Source organism: Stegostoma tigrinum, chromosome 27, assembly GCF_030684315.1.
Source record: "Stegostoma tigrinum isolate sSteTig4 chromosome 27, sSteTig4.hap1, whole genome shotgun sequence".
NCBI lineage: Eukaryota > Metazoa > Chordata > Chondrichthyes > Orectolobiformes > Stegostomatidae > Stegostoma > Stegostoma tigrinum.
Genome location: NC_081380.1, coordinates 45,185,106 through 45,204,601, shown reverse-complemented (window position 1 = coordinate 45,204,601; position 19,496 = coordinate 45,185,106). Strand labels below are relative to the sequence as shown.

The 19,496-nt window shown below is 43.3% G+C and overlaps 1 protein-coding gene across 2 annotated transcripts in view; it reads left to right on the top strand.

Moving 5' to 3' along the window:
• The window catches only part of bcas3 (BCAS3 microtubule associated cell migration factor), a 1,086,700-nt gene that overhangs the window by 30,975 nt on the left and 1,036,229 nt on the right, over positions 1 to 19,496 (top strand). The window lies entirely within an intron of this gene.

Genomic DNA, 19,496 nt, shown 5'->3' with positions numbered 1-19,496 from the left:
CCCTGGGGTGAGGGAGTCCAAAACTAGAGGGCATAGGTTTAAGGTGAGGGGGAAAAGATTTAAAAGGCATCTGAGGAGCAACTTTTTCATGCAGAGGGTGGTCAATGTGTGGAATGAGCTGCCAGTGAAAGTGGTGGAGGTGAGTACAATTACAACGTTTAAAAGGCATCTGGATGGGTATATGAATAGGAAAGGTTTAGAGGGATATGGGCCAAATGCTGGCAAATGGGATTAGATTAATTTGGGATGTCTGTTTGGACTGAAGGGTCTGTTTCCACGCTGTATAGCTCTATGACTGTATGAGGTAACACTGTTGAAAGGTTGTGCATTTAACCTTCATTGCATGAAATAAATGCTGACCATTTAGTGCTATCCTGAGGGGACTTTGAATATGGTGTACTGCCCTGAGCTCCATCCTCTAAAAATTAGATCGAATAATAAGAAGTTGTAGTTATTGAATGAAGTGTCACAAGATGCATCACAGGAACACCATAAAACAAAGTAGGACACCGAGTTAGATCAAAGGTTTTTAAGGAGAATTTTAAATGAGGGAAGTGAAATTGAAATGTTGAGATGTGTGGAGAAGAAATTCAAGAACTTGGGACCCAGACAGCTGAAGGCTTAACCATAATTGGAGGAGGTGTTAAGATTAGGGATACTCAAGATGCTAGAATTTGAGAAATATTGATGTCTCAGAGGGTTCTGAGGCTTGAGGAGATTGCAAAGATAGGTAAAGGTGAAGCAATGAAGAAAATTTAGAATATTAAAATTAGGATGTTGTTTGACCAGGAACCATTGTTGGTCAGCAGTACAGGGGTGCTCCGTGAATAAGACTTGGTGGAAGTTAGGACATTAGCAGTAGAGATATGGATGATTTCAAGATTATGCAAGGTGCAATGTGGAACGTTAGCCAGGATTGCTTTGGAATAGTTACGTTTTGAACTAATGTTTATTTTGGCCATGTGCCAAAGTCTGTTCTCCTGATTTAATGGTCTACTCACAACTTTTCATGTCTTCTGGGAAAGAATTTTACCTACTGCCATTGGTAGGTTTGTAGGTGGGGGCCAGATTCCTGGGTGGCCTGGCTGCAGCCCCTGACATGTCTGCAGTTTTATAGAGAATGAGGAGGCTGGTGCCCACTGTCTTGTTCATTGAGGTCCCTAAGTGACCAATTAATGGCATTTACTGGCCATTTTCCACCTGGCCACAATGATAAGACTGGCAGGAGGCCAGCCAGGAGAAGCCCAACAGATTAACCTGCTCAGGCCTTGACTAGGATAGAGTGGTCTTCCATAATTTCCATTTTCCTTGGATGACCCTCTCCCTGCCCCCTCTGAAAGTTTCAATTATTCCATCTCGGCTCTGGCACTCAGACTTGTTTGACTTTCTAAAGTCCCAACAGTGACCATTGTTCCCAGTGACACTGCAGGACTGCAGAGCTGCTGGGCAATCAGATTGGCTGGTAGCTGTCTAAGGTGGGACTTCCTCCTAAGTCAGGTGTACAAATCCTGCCACCAGGTAATTAATGCTCCTGGAAGCATTAAATGACAGCAGGGGAAGTTCTTAGAAAGTTATTAAATTCTGTTTCTGATGTAGTTACTTTGAATTTTTCAGTTTTCCGATTACAATATGACCAAAAGGACAATTTCTGCCTGTTAATCCTTTCCCCTTTTATTTGTTTTGGAACATTGATTTGTATCACCTTTTCCACCTCTGCCCTCCAAAACATTTGTCATTCTCTCCAATTTTTAAAATTCACTTGTGGGACGTGGACATCGCTTACTGGCCAACATTTTTATTGCCCGTCGGTAGTTGCCCTAGAGAAGGCAGTGGTGTGTTGCCTTCTTGAACTACTGTTGTCCAAATGCTGTAATTTGACCCACAATGATCTAAGGGAGGAAATTCCAGAATTCACAGGCAGTGACAATGAAGGAACAATGATACATTTTCATGTCAGGATGGTGAGTGGTTTTTCTTCATTGCCTCACCTTTCCCTATCTTTGTAATCTTCTCCAGCTCCAGAATCCTCTGGGATATCAACGTTGTTCAAATCTGGCCTCCTAAGTATCACTATTTTTAACATTTCCTCCGATTGTGTCGATTAGATTAGATTCCCTGCAGTGTGGAAACAGGCCCTTCGGCCCAACAAGTCCACAGTACCCCTTGAAGCATCCCACCCAGACCCATCCCCCTATAACCCACACATCCCTGAACACTACGGGCAATTTAGCATGGCCAATCCACCTAACCTGCACATCTTTGGACTGTGGGAGGAAACCGGAGCACCCGGAGGAAACCGACGTAGACACGGGGAGAATGTGCAAACTCCACACAGACGGTCTCCTGAGGGGGGAATTTAACCCGGGTCCCTGGTGCTGTGAGGCTGCAGTGCTAACCACTGAGCCACTGTGCTGCCCCATTGGTTGAGCTTTTAACAGTTTGGGCCCTAAGTTCTTATCCTTTTGGATGGAAGTGGTTGTGCATTTGGAAGCTGCTGTCTAAGGATCTTTAGTGAATTTCTGCGGTCCTTCTTGTAGATATTACACTCTGCTGCTACTGAACATTGGTGTTAGAGGGAGTGGATGCTTGTTGATGTCGTGCCAATCAAGTGGGCTGCTTTGTCCTGACCATGTCAAACTTCTTGGGTGTTGTTGGAGTTGCACCCATCCAGACAAATGGGGAATATTCCATCACATTCCTGACTTGTCCCTTGTAAATGGTCGACAGGCTTTGGGAACTCAGGAGGTAGTTACTTGGTGCAGTTTTCCTTGGTATTGACTTGCTCTTGTGACCACTGTGACAAGTCCAGTTGAGTTTCTGGTCAATGGTAACCTTAAGAATTCAGTAATAGTAACACAGTGAATGACAAGGGGCAGTGATTGGATTGTCTTCCATTGAATTTGGTCATTGCCTGGTATTTGTGTGGTGCGAATGTTAATTGCCACTTGTCAGTCCACGACTGAATAATGTCCAGATCTTGTTGCGTTTGAACATAGACTACTTCAGTACCTGAGGAGTCGTGAGTAGTGTTGAACATTGTGCAATCGTCAGCAAACATGCCCATTTCTAATCTTATGGTGGAGGGAAGGTCATTGATGATGCAACCGAAGATGTTTGGGCCTAGGACATAAACCTGAGGAACTAGTTAATCGCTAGTTAATGTCCTTATGATTACTGTATTCTTTTTACTAGAACTCTGATTATTTTCCAGTTTAGGTGGTGTCTGCCCCAAAAGAATAGTTTCTCTCTTCTTTGTTCAGTGCTGTAACAAAGAACAATACAGCACGGGAACAGGCTCTTCAGTCCTCTAAGCCTGCACCGCAACATTTTGCCCTTCCATACTAGAACTGTCTTCACTTAACGGATCAATATCCCTCTGTTCCCTTCCTATTCATGTATTTGTCCAGGTGCTTTTTGAAAGCTGCTATTGTGCCTGCTTCTACCACTTCCTCTGGTAGCACGTTCCAGGCACTCACCACCCTTTGTGTGATAAACGTGCCTCACATATCTCTTTTGAATTTCCTCCCCCACACCTTGAACCCGTGTCCCCTGGAAATTGACTCTCATCCTGGGGAAAAAAGCCTCATACTTTCTACTCTATCCAAGCTATTCACAATCTGACAAAATTCTAACAGGGAGTCCCTTAACCTCGTGCGTTCCAGTAAAAACAAACCCAGTCTACACAATATCAGTGGCTGTCTGATGCTGCCTGGCCTGCAGTGTTCCTCTGGCTCCACACTGTATTATCTCTGATTCCAGCATTGGCAGTTCTTACTACCTCCCTGTCTATACAACCTTTAGCTAAAATCCCCCATACCAGGCAAAATCCTGGTAACCTGTTTCTGTACTCCCTCCAAAGCTTCCACATCCTTCTGGTAGTGTGGTGACCAGAACTGATTGCATTATTTCAAGGGTGGCCTAGCTAAAGTTCTATAAAACTGCAGCATAACTTGTCTAATCTTATACTTAAGCATGCCATAAGCCTTTTTCAGTATATTATCTACCTGCACTGCCATCTTCAGTGATGTGTGGACCTGTACAACCAGATCCCTCTGCACATCAGTACCCCTAATGGTTCTGCTTTTCCTTGACCTTTCAAAATGTATCTTCTCACATTTTTCTGGATTAAACTCCATCTGCCATTTTTCTACCCATGCTTCAAACTGATTTATATCCTGCAGTATTCTCTGACAGTCCTCCTCACTATGTGCAACCCCAACAATATTCGTATCGTCCGCAAACTTACTAATTAGGTCAGCTATGCTTTCCTCCAAATCATGATCATGAATAACAGAGGCCCCAGCACTGATCCTTCTGGAACACTACTAGCCACAGTCCTCATTCTGAAAAGCACCCTTCCACCGCTACTTCCTGTCTCCTATGACTAAGCCAGTATCCATTTTGCCATCTCACCCCTGATAACATGTGACTTCGCCTTTTGTACCAGTTTGCAATGGTCATCATTCAGTCACCGATGCTCCAGAGAAAGTAGCCCGAGCCTATTCAGCCTGTCACTCTCTCTACCCAGGCACCATCCTTGTAAACCTTTTCTAAACCCTTTCAAGCTTCACAACATCTTTCCTACAGCAGGGAGACAAGAACTGAATGCAGTATTCCAAAAGCGGCTTAACCAATGTCCTGTGCAGTGACAACATGACGTCTCAACTCCTACACTCAATGCTCTGACCAATGATGGAAAGCACCCCAAACACCTTCTACCCTTTCTACCCGCAACTCCACTTTCAAGGAACTATGAACCTGCATCGCAAGGCCTCTTTGTTATGCAACACTCCCCAGGACCCTACCATAAACTGCATTAGTCCTGCCCTGATTTGTCTTACCAAAATGCAGCACCTCACTTTTATCTAGCTTAATCTCCATCTACCATTCCCCAGCCATTTGCCCATCTGATCAAGGTCCTGTTGTACTCTGAGTTACCCTTCTTTGCTGACAATGACACCTCCAATTTTGGTGTCATTTGCAAACTTACTAACTATACCTCCTATATTCACATCCACAGGGGTAGCACGGTGGCTCAGTGGTTAGCACTGCAGCCTCACAGCGCCAGGGTCCAGGGTTTGATTCCACCCTCAGGCGACTGTCTGTATGGAGTTTGCACGTTCTCCCCCTGTCTGTGTGGATTTTCTCCAGGTGCTCTGGTTTCCTTCCGCAGTCCAAATATGTGCAGGCTAGGTGGATTGGCCATGCTAAATTGCCCATAATGTTCAGGGGTGTGAGTGCTGTAGGGAGAAGGGTCTGGGTGGGATGCTGCAAGGGTTGATGTGGACTTGTTGGACTGAAGGGCCTGTTTCCACACTGTAGGGATTCTATGATTCTATAATTGTATTAGATTCGAATTGTTTATATGCATGACAAAAATCAGTGGACCCAGCACTGATGCTTGCAGCACATCATTGGTCAGGCCTCCAGTCCAAAAAATCAACCCTCCACAATTCATTCACTACGTTATTCGTGGACCATGAAATATGCAAATTGGTTGCTGGGTTTGCTATTTTAACTGAATCTGTTGTTTGTAAAACATTTAGGATGTTCATAAGACTTGATGAGGCGTTGTAAAAATCCTTTATATTTCTTTTGTTTGCCTTTTCGCGTCTGGTCCAAATGACTTGGAATGGTTTTTCCATTATCATTCACTCCCTGGTGTGCTCTGGACTGAAATGTATCCTCTAGAGCATTTACCGTGCAGTCTGCTTCATTGGCGAATGAATTTGATGAAAATGAATTTGCCTGAGGACATTTTGCTCCATGTGCTGTATCCATTTACATTACTAAAATCTCTGCATGCAAGATGTTCCAACCATGTTTTTCTCTTCAGACAAAATGTTCTTGGATGTGATGGAAAAGCCCCAGAAACACAGGCCTTTTGAAATTAAAAACAGAAAGTGTTAGAATTGCACAGTCAGTTGTTTGGCATCTGAGAGAAAAATCAGGTTCCTCCTTTCGGTGAGACCTTGTATGTACTAAAAGGCTACGTTTTTGGGTGAGATCCACCTGACTCATTCAGATGTTTATTGATTTGCCTTGAGCATTTCCTGATGTGTTCTGTAAGGTGTGAGAAAAGTTCTCTGAGGATGGTTTTGTTGCCAGAAAGCTCCTGAAGAGAGCTTCCCTCTCTTTCTCTTTCTCTCTGTTTGTATGTGTATATAAATTCAGTGAACTGTTAAAGTGTTAGAATGTGATTAACCCAAACAATGGATGCATTTGATCATTTTTGAATACTAAATAGTTTGAATTATAAAAGTAACTAAAATTTTGCAAAGATATATTAGAAATACTCTTGTTTCTGTGATAGCAGGAATTGCAGATGCTGAAGAATCTGAGATAACAATGTGTAGAGCTGGCTGAACACTGCAGGCCAAGCAGCATCAGAAGAGCAGGAAGGCTGATGTTTCAGGCCGAGACCCTTCAGAAATAGGGGAGGGGAAGGGGGTTCTGAAATAAATAGGGAGAGAGGGGGAGGTGGATAGAAGATGGATAGAGGAGAAGATAGGTGGAGAGGAGACAGACAGGTCAAAGAGGCGGGGATGGAACCAGTAGAGGTGACTGTAGGTGGGGAGGTAGGGAGGGAACAGGTCTGTCCAGGGAGAATGGACAGGTCAAGGGGGTGGGATGAGGTTAGTAGGTAGGAGATAGGGGTGGGGCTTGAGGTGGGAGGAGGGGATAGGTGGGAGGAAGGACAGGTTAGAGAGGCGGGGATGAGCTGGGCTGGTTTTGGGATGCGGTAGGGGGAGGGGAGATTTTGACGCTTGTGAAGTCCACATTGCTGCCATTGGGCTACAGGGTTCCCAAGCGGAATATGAGTTGCTGTTCCTGCAACCTTCGGGTAGCATTGTTGTGGCACTGCAGGAGGCCCAGGATGGACATGTTGTCTGAGGAATGCGAGGGGGAGTTAAAATGGTTCGCAACTGGGAGGTGCAGTTATTTAGTGCGAACCGTGTGTAGGTGTTCTGCAAAGCGATCCCCAAGCCTCCACCTGGAAACCGATTTCCATTTCAAGACCACCGACTCCCATAGCTACCTAAAGTACACCTCCTCCCACCTACCTTCCTGCAAAAATGCCATCCCCTATTCCCAAGTCCTTCGACTCTGCCGTATCTGCTCCCAGGATGAGGCATTACACTCCCTAACATCTCAGATGTCCTCATTTTTCAAGGACCGCAACTTACCCCCCCCCCCCCCCCCCCCCCCACCGACTCAGTGGTCAAGAACACCCTTGACTGTGTGTCCTGCAATTCCTGCAACTGATCCCTCACACCCCCTCCCCGCAATAACAACGAAAACAGAATCCCCCTCGTCCTCACATACCACCCCACCAACCTCCGGATCCAACACATCATCCTCCGACAATTCTGCCATCTGCAATCCAACCCCACCACCAAAGACATTTTTCACTCTCCACCCTTATATGCTTTCCGAAGGGACCACGCTCTCCAGGACTCCCTTGTCAGCTCCACACTCCTCTCCAGCCCCACCACATTCAGCACTTTTCCCTGCAACCACAGGAAGTGGTACACCTGCCCCTAGACCTCCCCCCTCACCCCCATCCCAGGCCCCAAGAAGACTTTCCACATCAAGCAGATGTTCACCTATTCTGCTTTGCAGAACACCTCCACTCAGTTTGCACTAAACAGCTGTACTTCTCAGTCATGAACCATTTCAACTCCCCCTCCCATTCCTCAGATGACATGTCCATCCTGGGCCTCCTGCAGTGCCACAATGTTGCTACCTGAAGGTTGCGGGAACAGCAACTCATATTCCGCTTGGGAACCCTACAGCCCAATGTGGACTTCACAAGCTTCAAGATCTCCCCTCCCCCTACTGCATCCCAAAACCAGCTTAGCTTGTCCCTGCCTCCCTAACCTGTCCTTACTCCCAACTATCCCCTCCTCCCACCCCAAGCCCCAACCCAAATTCCTACCGACGAACCTCATTCCACCCCCTTGACCCGTCTGACCTCCCTGGACAGACCTGTCCCCTCCCTATCTCCCCACCTACACTCATGTCTACTGGCTCCATCCCTGCCTCTTTGACTTGTCTGTTTCCTCTCCACCTGTCTTTTACTCTGTCCATCTTCTATCCGCCTCTCCCTCTCTCCCTATTTATTTCAGAACCCCCTTCCCCTCCCTCATTTCTGAAGAAGAGTCTAGGTTCGAAATGTCAGCCTTCCTGCTCCTCTGATGCAGCTTGGCCTGCTGTGTTCATTCATTTCTCTTCTTACTGTGGCTTTGATTAATTTTCAATCATGATAAAAATTTTAAGTAGTATTAAGAACTGCCAATGCTGGAGTCAGAGATAACACGGTGTGGACCTGGAGGAACACGGCAGGCCAAGCAGGAGCCAGAAAACTGATGTTTTGGGTCAGCACTCTTCTTCAGAAATGGGGGAGGATGGAGGGCGTTCAGAAACGAATAGAGGAGGGGTGAGACTGGGGAAGGTAGTAGGGATGGTGATTGGTGAGTGCACGTAGAGAGTGGTGGGGATTGGACCATGAGGTAGGAGGAGCAGATACGTGGGAGAGAAGATGGACAGGTTGCATCAGGTCAAGGAGGCGGGGATGAGAGGGAGGTTTGGTCATGGGATGAGGCTGGGGTAGGAAGATTTTGAAAATTTTAAGTTGTTGCTTTCTCATTTAGGGCATCCCTGTGGTAGATGTTTCTTTTTCTGGTTCTTTACAGTACAATTCCAAATTTCTTGGTTTCTCTTTTTCTTTCTATCTGTTTCTGTCTCAAAAATATCAGTATCTTGCAATGTTCCTTGTAAGCCATACAGCCACAGAGCAATCCAAAAAACCTCCATGCAGACCGTACATAAGTTGGTACTTTTAAATTACTGCTCAAAGAACTTTAAAGGGAACCCATTTATGTAAACCACCTGTGCACTCTAGAAAATAAAATTCGGGAGTGTTGATATTGACATAGTATATTCCGCAAGGATACCTTTAAGTTTGGTGCTTTCCTTCTGGGAAATGCGGATTGTGCAACCACATCTAACTATTGTTTAGTGCAAAATACTGGAACTCCAGCTGGTTTCAATTTACTTTCATTTCTCTAGTAATTAATTCCTTGGCTAGTCATTTTCATTGAAACACTTCTCTTCCGCCGGCCCTAATCCCATCTGCTCTGTGGTCTACCTTGGACTCAGTTTGTAAGAAATTGAGCCAATTCTCAATACCCTTGGCAGGGGTGATCAAATGGTAGTATCTCATTGTTGAGACAAGCAAATAGTTCCTCCTTTTTCTGTCAGTGATATCTCTACCTCTTGAAAAAGAGGTTTTTGTCGAAGTATGTGCTTCACAGGCAAACCAAGATGTGGCACTTCAGATATATTAGTTAAATGTGCCCATGAGTAAGTAACTCAGAGTTAATCTGAAGCCTTGGTCATTTGTGAACAATAATTGCAGGGAAAATGCTTAAACGATAGGTTGATAATGTTTTAGTGATGGAATAATCTTTGCTTTCCTGAAAAAGAATGTTTCTTAGGTTTTTCTAGTTGCGCATCTCTTAATTTTTTTGAGGACCTTTCACTGAAGTTGTTTGAACTTTCTGAGAGGAAATTACTTTTTGGCAAATGGATTAAAGAAGAAAATCAACACCAACAAACAAGCCATCCCAAGAATGATGATTTGGTTGTGATGCCAGCAGTTGCTCTGTCTCTAAAGAAAAATGAATTAACTATAGACATTAAAGAAACTATTCACTGGCTTAAATATGTGAGTGAAAGGAATAGGAACAAACTTAATGCTGAAAGACTCTTTCTGGTCACACCCCAGGTGCTTAGATATTCCCATTGGCATTTCTGGCCCAGCTGTTTGTGAAGGCGAGATTCAGATCCTTTGAAAGCAAAGACTTATATTGTCAAATTTAGGGGCAAGGAAGGTTGATCAGGAGGCACCCTAATCTGTAAGAATTTAGGTTTTTCAATCACAGGGTATGATTAGCAATCTTGCCATATCGTTGGTTTTATTGTTAGACCAAAAAAAGTTGTAATTTTTATTACTGGCCTCCAGATTTTGGCTTGTTACAAGTGTCATGATTGTAATGAGGTCAGCTAGGTGGATGTCGTAGAATATGAGTTCCCTGATGGGGCTGTTGATTTGGTCTGGTCAGGGAGCACTACTTCACAGGTAAAAACTGGAGTGTGAGACATCCTGACGTATAATCAGAGGGTTAGATTGGGTGGATAGGGAGACCCTTTTTCCTAGGATGGTGACAGCGAGCACGAGGGTGCATAGCTTTAAATTGAGGAGTGAAAGATTTAGAACAGATGTCAGAGGTAGTTTCTTTACTCAGAGTAGTAAGGGAATGGAACGCTTTGCCTGCAACGGTAGTAGATTCGAAAACTTTAGGTACGTTTAAGTCGTCATTGGATAAGCATATGGACGTACATGGAATAGTGTAGATTAGATGGGCTTGAGATCGGTATGACAGGTCGGCACAACATCGAAGGCCAAAGGGCCTGTACTGTGCTGTAATGTTCTCTGTCTATGTTTTATGTTCTGAGAGTTGCCTCTGAGGGAGCTGGGTCAGTGTCAAGGATTTTCCACATGTAAAGAAAAGGTGACTTGGTGATGGGGGCCTCTGTGGCGTTTTTCAGTGGCGATGTGAGCAAAGCACACTCCTGAAGAAATTTGCTTGCAACAGCCATCTTTGAGTTAGAATGAGCATTTCTGGCATCATTCTGTAATTTGGGAAGCTTGACTTGTTCGATCCTGCTATTGAAGACTGGGCCCAGTATCTGGAAAGAGTGCATTATTATTTCCAGGCAAATGACATTGGGGTCGATGAAAAGCAAAGCAGAATTCTCCTGACAGGTGTGGATCTGCAGCTTCTTTTATTATTAGGAGCTTTAACCTTACCTGAAGCACCAGATACTAAAACCTTTCAAGAGTTGATGAATTTAGTAAAGGAGTGTTATGATCCAAGTCTCCTCTAATACTCAGTCCTTCACATTTTTACTTGACAATTTGAGAACCAAGGGAATCTCAATCGGGATTTTTGAAATGCTTAAGATAACTGACAGACGCAAGTGACTTAGGTTTAACCCTTTAATGAGATATCGGCATCTTGAAGCACCCTTGCTAATGCATCCTGTGTTGCTCATTTCGAGATGGTAGGTGTCACATTGGCTGTCTGTTTCCTCTACCCTGATTGCTGTCCTTAATTGAACAAAAGCCTACACTCTGACCATTGATTAGCTGCCTTGGGAAAAACATAGGTGTGTGTTTGTTTCCAACTTAATGTAGGTTTCTGACCCATCTTGCAGCCTACAGTTCAGAAAACCATTTTTAAAATCCCTCACATGATAAGCTTTAATTTGTTTATTAAACTTGATTTTGGGACAAGCTAAGCTAACATTAAATAATTGCTTGATGGTTGAAATCTTGAATCTCGCTGAAGAAGGGATGCATTTCATTGAAGGAGAGGCGAATACCTAATGGTATTATCACTGGAATGTTAATTTAGAAATCCGGGTAATATTCTGGGACCTGAGTATGAATCCCATCATTCAGATGGTGGAACTTGAATTAAATAAAAACCTGGAATTAAGAGTCTAAATTACGACTGTGAATTCATTGGTGATTCTGTTTGTTAGGGGAAAAGCAGTTGATCAGTGGTTAGTACTGTTGCCTCACAACACCAGGGGCCTGTGTTCAATTCTGGCATCAGGTGACTGTGTGGAGTTTTCACATTCTCCCCATGTCTGTGTGGGTTTCCCCTCGGTGCTCCAGTTTCCCCTCACAGTCCAAAAATGTCCAGTTTAAGTAGATTGGCCATGCTGAATTGTCTCATAGTGTCCAAGGATATGCAAGCAAGGTGGATTAGCCATGGGAAATACAGGTTTTAGGGATAAGGTAGGGAGCTGGGACTGGGTCTAGGTGGGATGCTCTTAGGAAGGTTGGTGTGGACTTGATGGCCTGCTGCATGCTATAGCGATTCTGTGGATTCTATGAAACTTTTCATCATGCACTCATCAGGACAATTTGCAAGAATACCAATTGAAAGAGAAAAAAGTCAACATGTGGTGCACGAGAGTGAAGTACAGATTGGTGCACTCTCCTTTGAAACATCTTTACTTATCACAGTCCACTTCCCAATCAATTAATCTGGATTTTCCCCTTGAATTGGATTGCTTGCAAGTATTCGTGATGAATGCAAGCCAAAAGAGTTAACAAAATGCACTTTTTCTCATCAAATACTGACCTAAAATTCTAAATTCAAGTTTTCTAGAATTAAACTTAAATAGCTGTGGAGATCATATGTCTTTCACACAATGTTTGACTTTCTATTTTTTGAATACCTTATCCAGACTCTCCTGGATTATGGGTTGTAGCTAGAGTTGATTATTTGTCATTGAGTGGTAAATTAATCTTTACAATGTACAAAGATGTAGATATATCTTGAGAATGAATAAGTGGCCTTTCTTCTTTTTCTACTGTTGTTATGAACTCTGGAATTGAGCCACTCCTGATTCTTAGGAGCTTTGGATGCCTTACACTTGAAGTGTATGTACACATATTACATCTTAGCTCAGAGATGAGTGTTAAGTCAACAAAACCTGGTTAATTTTACTAGATACAGCATATAAATATTTTTGCTTGGAAAAAGCTTTCCCCACTTAATTAAATTTTTATACTATAAACCTACACCTGTTGAACTTGGTAGTTTTTAAACCTCTTTGGAGTGTTTAATCTTTGTTTCACTTTATCTTCCTGAGATACATGAAGGCAAATAGTTGGCTGATTTTTCGCCAGGCACTGACCAATACCACTTGACCTGGTAGGTCAATTTAAGGAAGATTTTTCTTTTCGAGTTTCCTTCTTTGCTTTCCAGTGGAGAGATGTATGTAAGTTAAGTATTTTCTGCTCATCAGCATCACCACAACAGTTAAGCTGTCACTGCTGTGACAAAATGTGGAACCATTCTGTTCCGATGTTATGTTGAGATTGTAAGATATGAAACTTGAGCTTCTGCTTTATAATAGAAACAAAATAGTACAGATGTTGGAGGCCTGAAAGAAAACAGAAAGTGTTGGAGAAACTCAGCAAGTGTGGCAGGATCTGTGGAGAGCATCTGTTTTATCCCTGTCGTGCAGCAGATTACTGGCGGTCAGTTTGGTATTTATGAATTGCAGTTGTGCAAATTATTACTCAAAGTCATCACACTTAACTGTAGCATTTTGAATTCCCATAGAGTGCTTACTCTTGAATTTTGACAAAGTAAATTGTTTGATCCTGATTAATCTTCCTGTTAAATAGTATGAGCGGACTGTGGTGTAGCAACTTGAAAGGTACAGTACAGATCTTGTTTTGTATACATATTATGTATTTGCAGTTAGACAAAAAAAATTAAAGAAAGAATTGTGTTGTGCATGATAATTAGTCTTAAAGGACACATTTGTCTCAATTGAGAAGAGTTGAAATGGTATAGCCATCTGATTTGGAGAGAGGGAGGGAGAAAATGATGAGAGGTGAGTGATAATAACATGACTGCCCTGACGAAGAAAATGAGGAAACCTAAAGTCAAATGGAAAGTTGTGCTGGGAAGTGACATAGGCAGCAGGGGATTGAAGAAGAATGAGTAACTGACAGGAGGAGATGGAGAAGGGTAATCGACTAGCATTGTGGCACCCTAAGTAAAAGTTGAGAGAAAAAGGATACTTTGATCCTGGCTTTGTTAAATAAAGACTTGTATTCAAATAATGCCTTTTACAAACTCAGGATGTTCTGAAGCATTTTCAAAAGGATGCTTCTTTCAGGAGAACAGGAATGTGTACAAGCATATTAAAGGGACAAAGAGAGACTTGGGATGAGATAACTTATGGAAATTTTGTCAGTATTTCAACATAAGAGAGTACTCAAACCTGAATTGTACTGCTAATCTTGCCTAATGAATAGATGTAAAAAAAGACTGGCATTTTTTTAACGTCTTTCACAACCTCAGGGTGTTCAAAAATACTTCTCACCCATTGAAGTAATCTGAAACACATAGTCACTATCATAGGAAATGTGACAGACAATTTGCACATTTCAAAGCCCCACAAATAGAAAGACAGTATGGTCAGATAATCTGTTTTAATAGTAATCATATTGGTTGAGAGAAATATTTCTCTGCAGAAAACCGGCATGAACTCACTGGCTCATCTTTCAAATAGTAAAATGTCATTTTAAAATTCAGCTGAGAGGCAGATGAGTTATGGTTTAATATCTCATTACTGAGGGTGCATGACTGAAGAGTCAGCCTTGAATATGTACTTACATCTCTGGGGTGGGACAAACATATGAATGAAAATAAGTACTTGGCTCTTTAAGCCAGCTCTGCCATTCAATAAGATCATGGCTGATCTAACATAATCTCTACATTGCTGATAATCTTTCACCCCCTTGGGTAATTAAGACTCTATCCACTTCTACTTTAAAAACATTTAAAGATTTTGCATCCACTGCCTTCTAAGGAAGGAAATTCTATTCATTCACAACTCTGCAGTTGTTCACTTGCTTGCTGAGCTGGTAAATTTGTTTGCAGATGTTTCGTCATCATACTAGGTAAAATTGTCAGTGTGCCCCATGTGAAGTGTCAGTGTTCTGTCCTGCTTGCTATTTGTGTGCTTGGTTTGCTGGGGTGGGTGGCATCTTTCTGTATTTGTTTCTTAGTGGTTGGTAGATGGGGTCCATCTCTACTTGTTTGTTAATGGAGTTTCAGTTTAAGTGCCAGGCCCCCAGGAATACTCATGTGTGTCTTTGCTCGGTTTGCTGTAGGATGGCTGTATTATCCCAGTCAAAATGGTGTCCATCTTTTTCCATGTGTTTTGAAATGAGTGATAGTTGGTCATGTCTCTTGGTAGCTAGTTGGTGTTCATGAATCCTGATGGCTGGTTTCCTTCCTGTTTGCCCTATGTAACGTTTTTGACAGTCTTTGCATGGTATCTTGTAAATTGTGTTGGTTTCGTTAGTTGTGCTTGTCATGTCTTTTATTCTCATCAGTAGCTGTTGAAGAGTAGCTGTCAGTTTGTGGGCCACCAAGATTCCTAGGGAGTATAGTAATCTGGTGGTCATTTCAGGCATGTCCTTAATGTATGGCAGGGTGACTAGTGTCTCTGGACGTGTTGTGCCTTCCTGTTTGTGGTCTGTTGTGTAGCTATCGGCAGACTATGCTTTTCGGGTAACCATTATTTCTAAAGACGCTGTATAGGTGTTCTTCCTCAGCTTGGCACAGCTCTGGGGTGCTGAAGTGTGTTGTGCTTGCTTAAACAGTGTTTTGATGCAGCTCCATTTGTGGGTATTGGGATGATTGCTATTGTAGTTGAGTACCTGATCTGTTTGGGTGGCCTTCCTGTGTACATCGGCCTGGAGCTCACCGTATGTTTGATCATTATGTCCAGGAAGGGAAATTTGTTGTTGTTCTCCTTTTCCCTGGAGAATTTTATGTTGGTGAGGGTGTTGTTTGTGAGTAGAGATAACGGGAACTGCAGATGCTGGAAAATCTGAGATAACGAAGTGTGGAGCTGGATGTACACAGCAGGCCAAACAGCACCTTAGGAGCACAAATGCTGAAGTTTCGGGCCTAGACCCTTCATCAGAAAAAGCCTTTTTCTGATGAAGGGTCTAGGCCCGAAACGTCAGCAATTGTGCTCCTAAGATGCTGTTTGGCCTGCTGTGTTCATCCAGCTCCACACTGTTGTTTATGAGTAGTTTGGTTTCCTCACGTTTAGGGCACTTGGGGGTAACAAAGGTATCATCCATATTGCGGATCCATAGTTTTGGTTGGATGTTGGGAGGGGCTGTCTGTTCCAGTCTTTGCATTATGGCTTCCGCTATTAATCCTGATATAGATGAACCCATGGATTTTCTGTTGATTTGTCTGTATTTCTTCCCCTTGAAGGTGAAGCGGGTTGTGAGGTAGAGATCCAGTAGTTTGCCGTCTTTGCTGATAGTGTTGATGTTGTTGGGTGTCTGTATCCTTGGTCTGTCTGGTAGTGAAACTAGTGTTTCGTTAACTAGAGGGATGTTTATGGAGGTAAATAATACAGTCACGTCAAAGGAGATCCTGATCTCGTCCTCATTTATTTTGGTGTCCTTGATGATGTTGAGGAATTCTTGGGCAGAGTGGATGGAGTGGTTTTAGCAATTTACTAGGTGTTTCAGTAATCCTTTGTAGTTCTTTTGATAGTCTGTATGTGGGTGTACTGGGCAGTGAGACTATGGGTCTGAGGTGAACCTCCAGAGTCCACAGAAGCAGGTGGAGATGGCTTGTAGATGGCTCAAACCACTCCATCGACTCAGCCCAAGAATTCCTTAACATTGTCAAGGACACCAGAATAGATGAGGACAAGATCACAGTCTCCTTCAATGTGACTGCACTATTTACCTCCATAAACATTTCCCTAGCCAAGGAAACACTAACTTTGCTACCAGACAGACCAGGGATACAGACGCCCAACAGTACCAACACCATCAGCAAGGACGGCACTCACAATCTGCTGGATCTTGCCTTAGAACCCACTTAGCCTTCAATGGCAAGGTATATGGGACAAATCAACAGAACACCAGCGGGATCACCAATATCAGGATTAATAGCGGAAGCCATAATGCAAAGGCTGGAACAGACAGCCCTCCCACCATCCAACCAAAAGGATGGATGTGCAATGTGGATGACACCTTTGTTATCATCAAACACTGTAAACTGGAGGAATACCCATCTATTCATAAACAACACCCTCACCTGCATAAAATTTACCAGGGAAGAAGAGAACAACAACAGACTCCCCTTCCTGGGCATGATGATTGAATGTATGACCAACAGTGAGCTCTAGACCAGCGTACACAGGAAGGCCATCCATATGAATCGGGTACTCAATTACAGTAGCCACAAATGGAACTGCATCAAAACAATGTTCAAGCAAGCCGCAACACACTGCAGCACTCCGGAGCTGTGCAAAGCTGAGAAAGAACACCTATACAGCATCTTTAGAAACAACGGCCCTACCATACATTGAGGTCATACCTGAAATGACCACCAGTTTACTCTGCCCCCTAGGAATCATGGTAGTTTAAAAACTGACAGCTACACTGTGACAGCTTCTGACAAGAATAAAGGATCTGACAAGCACAACTAACAGAACCAACGTTATTTTTAAGATACCATGCAAAGACTGCCAAAAACATTACTTGGGGAAACCTACGACACAGTGGCTCAGTGGTTAGCATTGCTGCCTTATAGCACCAGGGACCTGGGTTCATCCCACCCTTGGGCAACTGTCAGTGTGGAGTTTGCACATTCTCCCTGTATCTGCGTGGGTTTCCTCCAGGTGGTCTGGTTTCTTCCCGCAGACCAAAGATGTGCAGGTTAGGTGGATTGGCTATGCTAAATTGCCCATAGTGTTCAGGGATATGTAGAATACATGGGTTATAGGGGGCTGGGTCTGAGTGGGATGCTCCGAGGGTCGGTGTGGACTCGTTGGGCTTAAGGGCCTGTTTCACACTGTAGAGACTCAATGATTATGTGAACCAGAAGGAAACTAGCCATCAGGATTCATGACCACTAACTAGCTACGAAGAGACATGACCAACTGTCTTTGTTTCAATACACATGGACAAAGAGGGACACCAATTCACTGGGACAATGTAACCATCTAGGACAAGCCAAGCAAGGACACGCACGAGTATTCCTGGAGGCCTGGCATTTAAGCTGGAACTCCATTAACAAACATGTAGAGCTGGACTCCATCTACCAACCACTAAGAAACAAATCCTGAAGTGATGCCACCCAACCCAGCAAACTGAGACACATAAAGAGTAAGTGGGACAGAACACTGACACTTCACTGGAGGTGCGCTAATGATGTTACCTAGTATGGTGACGAAACATCTGCGGACAAAATTACCAGTTCGGTGAACAGGTCAACAACCGCATCAACAACCCAAGCTACAAATCTCAAAATCCTTGACTCACAACCCTCTGAGAGTAAAAAAAGGTTTCCTCATCTCTAAACTGGGCACTCCTTAGTTTTAACCCATGACTCTCGCTCTTTCCTCTCCAGTTCTAGTTTCTTCCACAAGGGGATACATCCTTTCAACATCCACCTGGTCAAGTCCCCTCAGGATCTTATAAATTTCAATTAAGCCGTGTCTGACTATTCTAAACTTCAGAGGATACAGACCTAGCCTATCTAGCCTTTCCACATGAGCCAACCTGCTGATTCCAGGTATTCTAGTAAACCTTATCTGAACTGCTTCCGCTGCATTGACACCTTTCTGTGAGAATGGTGACTTGGTGGTCTCACCAATGCCCTGTATAACAGAAGCATAATCTCCCTACTCTTACATTCAATTCCCGTCGCAATAAACCATAACACCCTATTGGTTTTCTTGATTACTTGCTGTATCTGCACACTAATCTACTATAATTCTTGCACTTGGACACTCAGATCTCACAGCATCCCAGAGCTCTGTTACCTTCCACCATTTAGATAATACACTTTTTTTATTCTTTCTGCCAAAATGGACAATTTTGTACTTTCCCTTATTGTACGTCATTTGCCAAATCTTTTCCCAACCAGTTATAACCTATCTATTTCCCTTTGTGGGCTCCTTATGTCCTCTTCGCAACTCATTTTCCTACCTGTCTGTGTCTTCAGCAAATCTAGAGGACATACCTTCGATCCTTTCATCTAAATTATTGATATGAATCTTAGAGTTGAGGCCTCAGTACCATTCCATTTGTGACGTCCTGCCAACATGAAAAAGGTCCACTCATTACTACTCTCTGCTTTCTGTTAGCAAGCCAATCTTCTGTACATTGGTTTCCATATATCTACAACACAAATTACTTTGAGTGCCAGTAGATAGATTAAATATGATTTCCATTTGACAAAACTTTGTTAACTCTGCCCGATTACCTTGAACTTATCCATGTGCCCTGTTGTAATGCTTTTAAGAATATTTTGAAACATTTCCCCTATGACACATGCAACGGTAACTGGCCTGTAGTTTCCTGTTTTCTGTCCCAACGCATCAACTATTTCACTGGCTACTTACTTTAATTAGAGTTACAATTAGGTTTATTGTCAAGTATACTCAAGTGCAGGGATACATGAGTACATACTCACTGCAGCCTCACAGCACCAGGGACCCGGGTTCGAATCCCACCTCGAGTGACTGTCTGTGTGGAGTTTGCACATTCTCCCTGTGTCTGTGTGGGTTTCCTCCGGGTGCTCCGGTTTCCTCCCACAGTCCAAAGATGTGCAGGTTAGGTGGATCGGCCATGCTAAATTGCCCGTAGTGTTCAGGGGTGTGTGGGTTATAGGGGGATGGGTCTAGATGGGATGCTTCAAGGGGCAGTGTGGACTTGTTGGGCCGAAGGGCCCGTTTCCACACTGTAGGGAATCTAATCTAATCGCCTTGTACCATCTTAGATACAAAGATACCTAGGTACAAAATGTTAGGTATAAATTTAAAAGATAAAGAAATAAAGTTAAAAG